This window comes from Dasypus novemcinctus, chromosome 2, assembly GCF_030445035.2.
Source record: "Dasypus novemcinctus isolate mDasNov1 chromosome 2, mDasNov1.1.hap2, whole genome shotgun sequence".
Lineage (NCBI taxonomy): Eukaryota > Metazoa > Chordata > Mammalia > Cingulata > Dasypodidae > Dasypus > Dasypus novemcinctus.
In genome coordinates, this window is record NC_080674.1 from 92910717 (window position 1) to 92925964 (window position 15248).

At 37.8% G+C, this 15248-nt stretch overlaps 1 protein-coding gene across 2 annotated transcripts in view; it reads left to right on the top strand.

The window, feature by feature from the left end:
* Positions 1–15248, top strand: part of POLR3G (RNA polymerase III subunit G) — a 43407-nt gene that overhangs the window by 1298 nt on the left and 26861 nt on the right. The window lies entirely within an intron of this gene.

The following is a 15248-nucleotide window of genomic DNA, read 5'->3' on the forward strand; positions in this document are numbered from 1 at the left end:
GCTGTTTATAGCATTCTCACCAGGGAAATACAGCGCTCACTGCAGTTTGTGTATTTTTCATCTAGGCAGAAGGGAAACACTGGAGGTGAAATGAAATGATATCCTTACTAGATCACAATCTCAGCACTCATTCCCCCAGTATTTATTGTATTTTTGCCAGGGTCTCGTTAGTGATGGGCATAAAAAGTGAAATAGGTCTTCAAGGAGGCCTTCGCATTTACCTCTCTGGCCACAGCACACTTCCTCCCTGAATATTCTTTCATAGTTCCCTGCATGGTTCTCTCCCTTACTTTCATCAGGGAAAGACTGTCTTCCTCATGTTCTTCAGGGAGTACAAATATTACTGAATGAAAAGGAACATCTTTAATTACCTTTTCTACAATAGCACTCGAGTTTCCTGCTTTATTTTTCTCCAAAAGACTTATAACTACCTGACATTTTCTATAAATTTATATTTATTTCCCACTTCCCATACTAGATTATGAGCTCCATGAGAGCAGAGAGATTGTTTTGTTCACTGCTATTCTCCCAGTATATAGAAGATGTCTGACACATAGAAGATGCTTAATAACTTGATGAATGGATGATTTAAGAGGTTTTACTAGAGAGACAGGCAAGAACTGAACAATTCCATTATGATTGGAAAACGAGGCATATAAGCCTGTAGTACTTGGAAAACAGAGAAGGGAGAGAACTCACTCTGCAGGGTGTTGTAAATGGTCAGAGAAAGTGACATTTGCAAGGAGTTTTAAAAGACTTACGGCTTCCTCAGTTGAGTGTGGGAGGAAGGGTACTGAAAGCAGAGGGTATACTCTGTGAAAGTCTGAAGTAGGAGAGTTTGGTGTGGCCAGAGCATGGGAAGCAGAGGGCTAGAGGCAGAAAGTTAGACTCAAAAGCTGTCTTGGGTATTAGGTCAAGATTTGTTTTATAGAAAGGTGACTGGAAAGTGGATTGAAAGTCTGTGCATGGGAAGATAGTTCTGTTTTAGAGGTCCAGATGAGAGACAGTAGCGATAGAAATTAAATGAGTGAAAGAAAGGAAATGTGTATAAGAGAGTTCACAGAACTGATAGTCTTCCACTATTGATGAAGGTATCAAGACAGAGAGGGAAATGGACTTGGCCTAGTGGTTAGGGCGTCCGTCTACCACATGGGAGGTCCGAGGTTCAAACCCCGGGCCTCTTTGACCCATTTGGAGCTGGCCCATGTGCAGTGCTGATGCGCGCAAGGAGTGCCCTGCCACGCAGGGGTGTCCCCCGCATAGGGGAGCCCCACGCGCAAGGAGTGCACCCGTAAGGAGAGCAGCCCAGCGCGAAAGAAAGTGCAACCTGCCCAGAAATGGCGCCGCCCACACTTCCCATGCCGCTGACAACAACAGAATCGGACAAAGAAACAAGATGCAGCAAATAGACACAGAGAACAGACAACTGGGGGAGGGAGGGGAATTAAATAAATAATCTTTAGAAAAAAAAAAGAAAGAGAGGAGCTGAGGATGACTTTCAGGTTTCTGATTGGGGTGACTAAAGATGTTGTTCATCAAGAAAGGGGATATAGATAGAACAGGTTTGGTGGAAAGTTCAGTTGAGATACTTGTAAGATATACAAGTAAGATATACAGGTAGAAATATGGATGGTGGTCAAGAATTCTTAAGAGAGGAAAGAGATCAAGGTTGGATTTAAAGATTGGAGAACAGCTGAAGGCAGCAAAGTAGATAGACTCACTGAGAAGAGTTTCTAGAGTTATGGTCACCACTGAGGGACAAAATCTCTGGAGATACATACGTTTCCTAAAGGGTCCTAGGCTCAAATGATTAAGGGAGTTTGTTTCCAGATCCTCACTTTTGTATGTACTCCTTCCTAAAAGTCACAATTCACCTACCTGAGAGCCCAGAGGTCTACATCTTCCTTGCTGGTTTTCCTTTCCCAGTTTATCTTTCCTTGTTGTCCTTTTCTGTTTTATAAAAGAAGGTTATACTTCTCATTCACATATTGATGCATTGCTTTCGTTATAAACAACGCATGGCTGCCAAAGCAAGGATAAGTTATATATGTTGGTGTTTTTGTTGAGAAAGTGAATTTATTAGCCGAAAGGGTGCCGATGCAAAATACCAGAAGTCTGTTGGCTTTCATGAAGAGTATTGATTTGGGGTAGGAGTTTACACATACCAGGCCATAAAGCATAAGTTACTTCCCTCACCAAAGTCTATTTCCACATGTTGGAGCAAAATGGCTGCTGATGTCTGTGAGGGTTCAGGCTTCCTGGATTCCTCTCTTCCCAGGTCTTGCTTCTCTTCAGGTTCAGGCTTCCTCTCTTCCCAGGGCTTGCTTCTCTTTCCTCCTTGTGCTTACTTCCCGGGGCTCCAGCTTAAGACTTCAGCATCAAACTCCAAAACTCCAACATTAAAAATCTCTACTCTGTCCTTTGCCTTGTTTTTTATCTGTGAGTCCCCACCCATCAAGGGGTGGGAACTCAACACCCTACTGGCACAAGACGTTTACTTGATTAAGTAATCAATATAGAATCCAATATAATCTAATATGCCCAGAGGAAAAGACCAGTCTAGAAACATAACCCAATATTTCTTTTCGGAATTCATCAATAATATCCAACTGCTACAGTGAAGAAATCCTTTTGTGATTTGATGGTTTCCAGTTTTTGGCTTTAAGCAAAATTTTTGGAAGATCCAATTGAATTGTAAGCTGATAGATCATTAAAAGTAACTTTTTTTTTTTTTAAACAAGCAGGCACCAGGGATTGAGCCCAGTACCTTATAAATCAGAAGCAGGCACTCAACCACTGAGCTACACCTGCTCCCCTTAAAAGTAACTTTTCAAATAGATTACTGTCACTATATAGATGCAAAAATCTAATGATATTGCTACATCAAAAAGTATATTCTCTTCTTACATCCTGATATATATTAATATGATTCCAGCACTGGCATCTACAAAAAAAATGAGAGTAATTGATGCTAAATCCTCTTCATTCTAGCCATAACTATATTTATGACCTAATTTTAAGAAGTAAAATGTAATACATAAATTAATTTTAAGAAGACCCATCCATCAAATCAAGATATGAGATTTTGATAGTTTTTCTGTGTTTGGTAATAATCAAAATTTAATAAGTTTTTCATTAGTTGTGTTCTAGTAATTGTAATAATAATTTAGAAAAATTTTAAAATTTGGAAGAAATTAAAATTTTTAAAATCTCAATTTATACATATTTTTTGTTGTAACAAAGTATGGTAGGTAATAAAAAAACTTTCAGCAAAATACAATATATTACGTATATAGTTCTGTGAAAGGTATAATAGAAATACAAGATTGAGAGAAAAAGGAATGTAAAATTTCGTACAGGGAATGGATGTGGCTTAAGTAGTTGAGTTCCTTCCTCCCCCATGGGAAGTCCTGGGTTCAGTTTCCCATGCTTCCTGAAAAAACAAAAGTGAACAACAAGCAAAACAAATGAAAAAACCAACTCAGGGAAGCCGATGTGGCTCAGTGGCCGGCTTCTCACATACAAGGTCCCTGGTTCAATCCCTGGGCCCTGGTACCTCAAAAAAAGAACTTATGTATTTTTCATTAAGGCATCAATACTGGGGCTCCCTCTGAATCTTCAAATATTGGGAACTGGAAAAATAATGCACAATGGATAGAAATTTGGTTATTGTATTTGCAAGGTGAGTTAATATAGGGGAACGATGATCTTAGTATTTTGAGTTTAAAGCGACATCAAAATATTCCTTTTGTACTAAAAAATGGCCTGAAACTCAGGCAAAGGTCAGTGCTGGAAGTAGTGGTTTAGGGAAGGTAATCAAACCCAGAGAGTAAGTACATTTTTCAAATATAGAAAAAGAGCAGGAGACTAAAGGTTGAACCTTGAGGAAATCCATTTTTAGGAAGTTGAATAAGGAAAGTACAAAAAATGTATTCAGTGTGGCAGAAGAACCTAAAGAATGTACTTTCAATAAAACTTAGAGGAGAGAGTTTCAAAAAGGAGGAGGCAGAAATGAGCCATTTGCTTCTGAAGTCCAAGAAAATTCACAAGGAGAAAAAACCAGTGAATTTTGCCACTAGGGCACCCTTGGTGACCTTTGCATTCAGCATCTTTGTGGGCATAGCTTCTCATCACAAGTAAGATAAAAGCCAAATCCCTTACTGCAGCTCACAGGGCTCCACAAGATCTGGCTTCAGCAGCTTCTCCCTTTACTGTTCACCAACTACTGTGGCAGCTTTTTCTGCAGACTCCCAGTTTGTGGCTTCTTCTGGACCTTTGTACTTGCTCTTCTCCCTGTCTGTATCCATCACCAACCCACCCCTCCATCTTGTGGCTCATGGGCTTCTGCAGGACTGTTCTCAGATTTATCTTCCACAGAAAGTCCTTCCCTGTCCACCCTGTGTGAAAAAGCCACCACCATCTTTAACCTTATTCTGTCTTATTAACCATGATCTATTTTTCTTCAGAGCACATAACATTATATTGCACACATATTTGTTCACTTGTTTGTCTTCTGTCACCTGCTGAAATGTAAGCTCTGAGAGCAGGGACTTGGTTTTGTTCAGTGCTCTCTGGCTTCTAAGCACAGTATGTGGAACGCTCAATATCGGTTAAATAAATGACTGAATGAAATTAGGCCATATGAAGTTAAGGAAGATTTGGATAATGAGGAAATGGGAAAAGCTGGTATAAACCTTTCATTTAAGAAGTTGAACAAGGTGAAAAAGAAACAAGTTAGTGGTTGAATCAAATGGATTTCAAAGAGTAACGCTAGGACCTGACGGGTGAGTCATTATTTACCTCTTCTTCTCCTGCTCCCTTTAAAGTCTTTTAAAATAGTTGTTTGTAGATCTTAAGTGATTTCCACTTCCTGGGACTGTGAGGCTGGAAAAAGATATTCCACACATACAGTAACAAAACAAACAAGTGAGAGTAGCTATGCTTATATCAGATGAAATAGGCTTTAAAAGACACTAGTAATGTGCAATCTGAGGAGGAAATCGGGGGAAAAATCCATTTACAATAGCGACTAAAAGAATCAAATATTTAGGAATAAACTTAGCCAACCATGTAAAGCACTTGTATTCAGAAAATTACAACTCATTGTTTAAAGAAATGTTTAAAAGACCTAAATAATTGGAAGAATATTCCATACTCTACTCATGGATTGGAAGACTAAATATCTTAAGATGTCAATTTTACCCAAATTGATATAGGAGATTCAATGCAATCCCCCAAAAAATTCCACAAGCATTTAAAAAAATAAACAGAAAACACAATTATCAAATTTATTTGGTAAGATAAGGGGTCCTGAATAGCCAGAACTATCTTAAAAAAGGAAAAGCAAAGTTGGAGGACTCTCACTTCCAGACTTTAAATCATATTAGCTAGCTACAGTGGTAAAAAGAGCATGGTACTGGCATAAATACAGACACATACCAATGGAACTGTATTCCTGGTACAGAAACAGACCCTTACATCTATGGTCTAGTGATTTTGGACAAACCTGTCAAACCCACCCAGCTCAGGCAAAACAGTCGGTTAAACAAATGGTGCTGGGAGACCTGGATATCCATAGCCAAAAGAAAGAAAAAGGACTCCTATCTCACACCTTATACAAAAATTAACTCAAATATAAAAGCAAGAACCATAAAGCTTCTTGAAGAAAATGTAGGAGAACATCTTTAAGACCTGGTGGTAGGTGGTGGATTCTTAAAGAAGATAAGAGGAGGACTAAGATGGACTACTGATGTTTATTGTATGTAAAAGTTTTAATTAATTTTATAAATGGGAATGCAGCTTAAATGGGTCATCTAGGGATGTAAATGCCAATTGAAAGAAAGCTAGAGAATAATCTAGGGACAGAATAACGCAGTAAACCCAGAGGTGGATGAGAATTGTCACTGATGGTATAGGTGCAAGAGTGTCCTTGTGAGCCAGAGCAGATGTATGTCACTATTGCAGGGTGTTGGGAATGTGGAGAAGCGTGGGAAGAATACAAATGCAGTGACTTATGGACTGTGGTTAACAGTAATGCAGTATTCATGCATCTATGCTATAGGTGTACTGTGCTGATAAATGGGGAGTAGAGCAAAAGTGTGCCAAATATGTGCTCTGGACTTGGCAATAGCATACCAAGATAGATTATTTTACAATCTGTAACAAGTGTTCCACCATGGTGTGGTGTGTTGATAGAGGGGGTTGTATGGAAATTCTGCACATGTGCATGATTGTTTTGTAAGTTTACAACTTCTGTCATAAAAATATGTTTAACAAATATTAATAGGGTGGGTGGGGGAAATAAACCAAATGTAAGATGAGGACTATCGTTAGTAGTAAGAATTTGATGATATTCTTTCATAATTTGTAATAAATGTCTCAAGACAATGCAAGATGTTGGTGGTGGCATGATATATGGAAATCCTGTATAATGTTATGCATGTTTGCTTTGTAAGTTCACAATTTCTACTATACACTTACTCTTTATATATGTTTGTGTATAAATGATGTAAAAATAATAGTAACAATAGTGTGGGTTAGGGGGAATACACGAAATGTAAGATACTTTTGTTAGTAGTAATATTTTGAGGCGGTGGACTTGGCCCAGTGGTTAGGGCGTCTGTCCACCACATGGGAGGTCTGCGGTTCAAACCCCAGGCCTCCTTGACCCATGTGGAGCTGGCCCATGCGCAGTGCTGATGCACGCAAGGAGTGCCGTGTCACGCAGGGGTGTCCCCCACGTAGGGGAGTCCCACACGCAAGGAGTGTGCCCCGTAAGGAGAGCCGCCCAGTGCGAAAGAAAGTTCAACCTGCCCAGAATGGTGCTGCACACACGGAGAGCTGACACAAGATAATGCAGCAAAAAGAAACACAGATTACCGTGCCGCTGACAACAACAGAAGCGGACAAAGAAGAAGATGCAGCAAACAGACACAGAGAACAGACAACCGGGGTGAGGGTGGGAAAGGGAAGAGAAATAAATAAATAAATCTTAAAAAAAAAAGCTACTTTAAAAAATATATTTTGAGGATGCTAAAATCATTAATTAAAAAATGTTTCACAGCAATGCAAGGTATTGGTGGCAGGGTGAGGTATGAGAGCCCTGTATGATGTTATGTATGTTTGTTTTGCAAGTTCACAAATATATGCAATTATTGTTTATGTGTATTTATGTATGAGTGATATAGGTCAATACATTTTTTAAAAATTAAAAAAAAAAACAACAATTGGCTGTAAATGTGAGGTTTGATTTCTGAGCTCTCAGTTCCATTCCATTGGTCTATGTGTCTGTCCTTGTGCCAGTATTGTGCTGTTTTGATTAATGTAGCTTCATATATATTGGAGCATGTTAGGTGCATATATATTTATAATTGTAACATCTCTTTGTTGAATTATTCCTTTTTCATTTTATATATATAATATATACGTAGAATGACCATCTTTTTCCCTAGTAACTGTTTTTGACTTAAAGTCTATTTTATCTGATATTAGTATAGCTACCCCAGCTCTCTTTTGGTTTCTACTTGTGTGGTGTATCTTTTTCCATCCTTTCAATGGGAAGTATGAGTCCTCCAACTCTATTCTTTTTTTTTCAAGATGGCTTTAGCTATTTGGGGACCCTTACCCTTCCACATAAATTTGAGGATTGGTTTTTCCACTCCTGAAAAGAAGGTTATTGGAATTTTGGTTGGGATTACATTGAATCTGTAAATTTCTTTGGGTAGTGTTGACATCTTAATGATATTTACTCTTCCAGTCCATGAACATGGGATGTCCTTCCATTAGTTTTGGTCTTCTTTGATTTCTTTTAGCAATGTTTTGTAGTTTTCTGTGTACAAGTCCTTTACGTGTTTGGTAAAGTTTATTCCTAGATATTTGATTCTTTTAGTTTTGTGAATGTACTTCTTAATTTCTTCTGATTGTTCATTGCTTATGTATAATAATACTACTGATTTTTGGGTTTTGAGCTTGTACTCCACCACTTTGATGAATTTATTAATTAGCTCTAGGAACTTTGTGGTAGGCTTTTCAGGATTTTCTTGAATAGAATCATATTATCTGCAAATATGGAAAGTTTTACTTCTAAATTTCCAACTTGGATACCTTTTATTTCTTTTTCTTGCCTAATTGTTCTGGCAAGAACTTCTGTACGGTGTTGAGAACAGTGGTGACAATGGGCATTCTTTCTTGTCTTATTCCTGATGTTAGAGGGAAAGCTTTCAGTCTTTCATCATTAAGTAGGATGTTATCTGTGGGCTTTTTATATATATCCTTTATCACGTTGGGGAAATTTCCTTCTACTCCTAGTGTTTAAGTGTTTTTATCATGAATTGTGCTGGATTTTGCCAGACTTTTTTTTCTCAATCAATTGAGGTGATTGTTGTTGTTTTTTCCTTTATTCTGTTAATGTGATGTATTACATTAAGTGATTTTCATATGTTGAAACACACTTGCATGCTTGGGATAAATTTAACTTGATTATGGTATATAATTTTTTTTAATATGCTGTTGGATTCAGTTTACTAGTATTTTGTTGAGAATTTTTGCTTCTACATTTATAAGATGTATGGGTCTATAGTTTTCTTTTCTCATAGTATCTTTATCTGACTTTGGTATGAGGGTGATGTTGGCCTTGTGTAATGAATTAGGAAGTGTTCCCTTCTCTTCGATTTTTGGAAAGATTTTGAGGAGAATTGAAGTTAAGTCTTCTTAGAATGTTTGATTTAATTCCCCTGTGAAGCTATCTGGTCCTGGACTTTTCTATGTTGGGAGGTTTTTGATTCCTGATTCAATTTCTTTTCTGGGGACTAGTTTGTTGAGATCGTCTGTTTCTTCTTGAGTTAGTTTAGGTAGTTTGTGTGATTCTAAGAATTTGGCCATTTCATCTGAGTTATCTAATTTATTGGCGTATTGTCGATCATAGTATCCTTTTATTGCCCTTTTGATTTAGTTCTTTTTCTGGTTCTTGCAGCTTTGAAGTGAATTCTCTGATTTGAAGTCTTCCCCCTTTTTAATATAAGCATTTAAAGCTATAAAATTCCTTCTCAAGCTGTCTTTGCTACATCCTAGAAGTTCTGGTATTTGTATTTCAATTTTCATTCACCTCAATATATTTCCTAATTTTGCATCTGATTTCCTCTTTAACCCATCAGCTGTTTTAGAATATGTTGTTTAATGTTGACAGATTTGTAAATTTTCCCTTTCTCTCTCTGTTATTGATTTCTAGCTTTATTCCGTTGTAGTCAGAGAATATACATTGTATGATTTCAATATTTAAAAAATTTTTCAGACTTGTTTTGTGACCCAGCATTATTGTCTATCCTGGAGAATGATCCATATGCACTTGAGAAGAATGTGGATTCTGTTTTTATTTGGGTTCAGTGTTCTAAATATGTCTGTTAGGTCTAGTTGGTTTAGTATATCATTCAAGTCCTTTACTTCCTTATTCATCTTCTGATTAGATTTTCTATCCATTATTGAGACTGGTATATTAAAGTCTCCTCTTATTAATGTGGAATTGTCAATTTGTCCCTTCAGATTTGTCAGTGTTTGCTTCATATATATAGGGACTTTACTGTTAGGTGCATATATATTTATAACAGTTAAATCTTTTTGTTGAGTTACCCCTTTATCATTATATGTATAATATATATAATATAATATATATGTAATGAACATCTTTATCCCTTGTAACTGTTTTTGACTTAAAGTCTATTTCATTTAATATTATTATAGTGACACCAGCTCTACTTGTGTGGTAGATATTTTTTTCATTCTTTCAACATCAGCTTACTTGTATCTTTGGCTATGAGGTGAGTCTCTTAAAATAGCATAAAATTGGAGCATTCTTTTTTATCCAGTCTGCCAATCTCTGCCTTTTGATTAGAGAGTTTTAATCCATTTACATTTAAAGTCATTACTGATAACACAGGACTTTCTTCTGCCATTTTGCTATTTACACCTTGTAAGTATTATACCTTTTTTGTCCCTCACTTTTCATTTATATTTATTTGATTTTTCATGTTGTACTATAACTGGCCTTCTCATTTTTATCTGGATATATTTTTCATGTTTTCTTTGTGGTTACCATGGGGTTAAAATTTAACATCCTAAATATGTAACAGTCATATTTGTTTTGATACCAACTTAATTTCAGTAGCATGCATGTATAATTTTCCTATATACATCTGTCTCCCTACAGTTTTTTTGGACTTGTTATCACTTATATCTCTGTCCTTTTTATGTCCAAATAGATTTATCATTACTTTTTATGCATTTGCATTTTAGTACCTGTTAGAAGTAAGATGTGAAGTTACATACCAAACAATACACTATAATAATACTTGCATTTATAATTACCTAAGTCGGGTAACCTTGATTGCCAGTCTATATTTTTTATGCTATTTTGAGCCACTGTGTAGTGTCTTTTCCTTTCAGACAGAAGAACTCCTTTCAACATTGCTTGGAGGGCACATCTGGTGGTGATGAACTCCTTCAGTTTTTTTTATCTGAGAATGTTTTAATCTGCCCCCTCATTTTGAAATAAGCTCTAGCTGAATATAAAATACTTGACTGGCATTTGTTTTCTTTCATCATTTGAAGTATTTCAACCCACTGCCTTCTTGTCACCATGGTTTCTGATGAGAATCAACAGTGAATCTAATTGGAGCACCCTTGTGTGTAACACACTGCTTTTCTTTTGCAGCTTTCAGAACTCTGGCCTTGCCCTTTGTATTCAGTAGTGTATGAATATATGATGGGGTGTATTTTTCTTCATGTTCATCCTCTTTGGTGTTCTCAGTGCTTTTTGGATGTGCATATTCACCTCTAAGTCTTGTTAAGTTTGGGAAGTTCTCTGTCATTTCTTTGACTATTCCTCTGCCCCTTTCTCTCTTTCTCAGTGACTCCCATAGCATGTGTATTGGTGTGCTTGATGATGTTCCAGAGGTGTCTTAGACTAATATTGCTTTTAATATTTTCTTTTTTCTTTCAGTTCCTCAGCCTGACTCATTCCAAGTGTCTTGTCTTCAGTTTCACTGATTCTTCTGCCAGCTCCAATCTGCTTTTTTTAAAAAGATTTATTTATTTATTTCTCTCCCCTTCCCCCACTTGTCTGTTCTCTGTGTCTATTTACTGTGTCTTCTTCTTTGTCTGCTTTCTGTTGTTGTCAGCGGCACAGGAATCTGTGTTTCTTTTTGTTGCGTCATCTTGTTGTGTCAGCTCTCCGTGTGTGCGGCACCATTCCAGGGCAGGCTGCACTTTCTTTTGCGCTGGGTGGCTCTCCTTACGGGGCGCACTCCTTGTGCATGGGGCTTCCCTACGTGGGGGACACCCCTGCATGGCAGGGCATTCCTTGTGCGCATCAGCACTGAGCATGGGCCAGCTCCGGATGGGTCAAGGAGGCCCGGAGTTTGAACCGTGGACCTCCCATGTGGTAGACGGATGCACTAACCGCTGGGCCAAGTCGGCTTCCCCTAGTCTGCTCTTAAAACCCTCCTGGGCATTTTTCATTTCAGTTATTGTGTTCTCCAACTCCAGTAGTTCTGTTTGGTTCCTTTTTAAAATTTCTATCTCTTTACTTAGACTCTCATATTGTTAATTCATTGTTTTCCTGATATCCTGTAGTTCTTTCTCTGTACTTTACTTCATCTCATTAAGCATTCTTAAAGTCATTTTTTAACATATCTACATTCTTATCTTCTTCATTGGTGTTTTCTCTATTTTTATCCTTTTCCTTTGAATGCACCATCCTTTCCTGTTCCTTTGTTTATCTTGTACTCTTATTGCACACTGTACATTTTAATATTTTAACGTTAACTCTGGGATTTACTCCCTTGGATGTCTGTTTCTTGGTTTTGTAACCAGCTGGTGATAAGACAGAGATTTTCTTGAGATTCAGTCCTCCTGTCAGGAAGGTCAGCTCAAGGCAAATGCAGTGTTCAGGGTTTGCTCAAGGTGAATACAGTGTGCAGGGTTTTCCCCTGTCTTTTGTCTTGGACTTTTGCTTGTTAGTTGTTTTGGACTTCCCCTGTTTATAGGAATTTAGTTGTTCCCTATGTTTTCCAGGGCACAAACCCTCCCTCTCCTAGGTATTTGAAACCATCATGCCTTTGTCCTAGACTGTCTACCTCTATAGTTTTTTACACACGTTTCATTGTCTCACACTGCTTTTGCTTGGTGGGAAAATTCTGGGGGGAGAGTCACCCTGAAGAAGACTTAACCAATTCAGTATTTCCCAGCCAAAATAGGGATAGGGACCCACAAAAGGGGTGCAGACCACCTCCCGAGTGCCCTGGGGGGGATGGGGAATTGAATGAACACAAAATGCTTCTCCAACAGCTCCCCAAACTGAGCTTTCCTGGCCTGCATAGCAGATGTCCTTCAGCTAACTGTTTGCCACAGCTCTGAGGAAGCTCGGTGTCTTTAAATCTCCACAGCTACCTCCCCTGTCCAGGGAAGGTTGAAACAATGGGCCCCCAGTAATCTGAAGTCAATAGTCAAAAGCCATGATCTGTGATCAGCTGTGATCACCCCTATCCTTGAATAAGGGGATTTTTGTGTCCCTTTCTGTCACCAGTCAGTTAGTCAGGGACTGGACTCCACGGTGCCCTGCTGTGAGATTGGGGGAAGGGTGCCAGTAGCTGCTGCACAGAGAAAGCAGTTTACCATTCCTTACTGTAATAATCAGCTACTTCCTCCCAGTCTTCCCTAGAAGCAGTACAGTGTTCTTCTGGTCTCCAGAGTGTCAAAATAGAGTTTCAGGTGGCAGACTTGGCCCAGTGGTTAGGGCATCCGTCTAGCACATGGGAGGTCCGCGGTTCAAACCCCGGGCCTCCTTGACCCGTGTGGAGCTGGCCCATGTGCAGTGCTGATGCGCGCAAGGAGTGCCCTGCCACGCAGGGGTATCCCCTGTGTAGGGAAGCCCCACGATGCAGCAAATAGACACAGAGACACAGAGAACAGACAGCCGGGATGGGGGGGAAGGGGAGAGAAATAAATAAATCTTTTTAAAAAAAATAGAGCTTCAGACAATTCATACCTGCTTCATAGTTGTTTTTGTGGAATGACTGAGAACTGGAGCTCTTTACTCCGCCATCTTTCCACAGTCCTTCTTAGAATTGTTCTTAATGTTTAATTAATGACAATTCCTGGATTGGAATGTACCCCAGTAGTCTTCATGATGCCTCCTGGGTTACTTAGAGTAAAGGCGTGAGCCCTTCTGCTTGGCAATTTTCATACTTGGGAGACCTGCCTCCTGTAGGCTCAGCATATGCTTTAGTGACTCAACAGTTGAAACAAGTCCATTTGGATGCTTTTGCTCTCAGTGTGGACAGATGGAAAGAGCTTGGTTAATTTTTAAAAAGTACCTTTCCTGTTGACAGTAAAGTACCGTTCCTGTATGAACTGTATTTCAAGTGAATGAGGGACATTGATTCTTGATAGAATTTCAGGTAATAAATACACTAATAATGAAAAAAATTCATATTGCCATTTTGTAATCTGTAATGAAATAATAGATGTAGGTAATGACGTTCCATGGTTGTTAAAATGATTAGGTGAAAACCTGATGGGGAACTTTAGATGAAACTGACTAACAGTACTTGAATCTAGTAACCAGCCCAATATCACCGAGAGAGAGAAAACCAGACTTTGTTTATTCCAGTGTGATGCAGTAGGGAAAACAGCATCTCTTTTAAATATTCTTGTAAAAAAAAATCAAATCCATATCTGAGTAAGTCTCTAACTCACCTTTTCATATAGTAAATATAGAGAATAGAGGAATCTGTTAAACCATGTCTTAGGTCTGCAGTCTGCCAAATACAGGATATGGGAGATTGTATAGCCTTGCTACTTGCGGTGTGTTCTGCAAACCAGCAGCCTTATTATAGTCTGAGGACTTGTGAGAAATGCAGAATCTCAGGGCCCACCCTAGGCCAACTGAGTCAGAATCTGCATTTTAACAAGATTCCCAAGTAATCACATGTATCTTAAATTTTGAGAAGCACTGTACAGGACAATGACCTAGTTTCTTCAACAAATAAATGATAAGAGAAAAAGGGGAGTGGAAGGGACTTAACAGTTTAAAAGAGGTTTAAGTGATGTGTCAATCAAAAACCATGTATTAACTTTTTGTATCCTAATTTGAATAGACCATATGTAAAAGACATTTATGTAGCAATTAAGGAAATTTGAATAGTGATTGTATATAAAATAATAAGGAATTGTTAAATTTTTAGGTGTGGGGTAATTGTGTATGTTTTTGTTGTTGTTTTAAAAAGCTCTTTACCTCTTAGAGAAGATATATTATATTGAAGAGTTTAAAATAATCTGGGGGTGGGAGTGAGAGTATAGATAAAAATAAGATTAGCCATATTTTATTATTGTTGAAGCTAAGTGGTGTATTCAAAGAGGTTTATCGTAATGTCCTTTCTGCTTTCGTATGTTATTGAAATTTTCCATTAAAAAGTGAAAAACAAAGGTATAGGAAGAGTTGTACTTTAAAATGGCAACCTTAAGCATAACTATAAAATCAAATTTTAATGTTCAAGCAGTTATGAAGAAGGAAACTTTCCAATATAGAGACATATCAGGAAGGATGTACCTATAAAATGTACAAAGGTTCTTAGTATCATATCCATCATATCAAATCAAATGTCATCCTGTTTGAGCAATTCACAGAAAGAGAGAAAAGGAGATAATATTTCAGGATAGAAAGGTACTGAATACATAAGTTAATTCTTTGCATGTTAATTGGAGTCCTAAATGTAATGAGGATGTTTTTAAATGGCCAGTTGGTAGACCTTTTAATGTGCAATGCCTTGGTACTGCTATTCCATGCAAATAAATTAAAAGGTGGGATTATCACATCCTGAGTGCTACATAGATTTACAGCACTTACAGTCATTTTACCTTTTTACCAATTTACCTAAAGTAAATTTCTTTAAATCACTGAGGATAGTTTGTATAACTTTAAACTTCAAAGATGGGCCCTATGAAGCACCCGATTGTACAAATTTGACACACCTACTACTACTTAGTATTGAGATACTCTCAATACTTGCTAAATATTGGAATTACACAGGAAATTTTAGTTTTTTTTTTTAATTTTTTTATTTTTTTAAGATTTATTTTTTTTATTTATTTAATTCCCCTCCCCTCCCCCGGTTGTCTGTTTTCTGTGTCTTTTTGCTGCGTCTTGTTTCTCCACAGGGGAAGTGTGGGCGGCGCCATTCCTCGGCAGGCTGCTC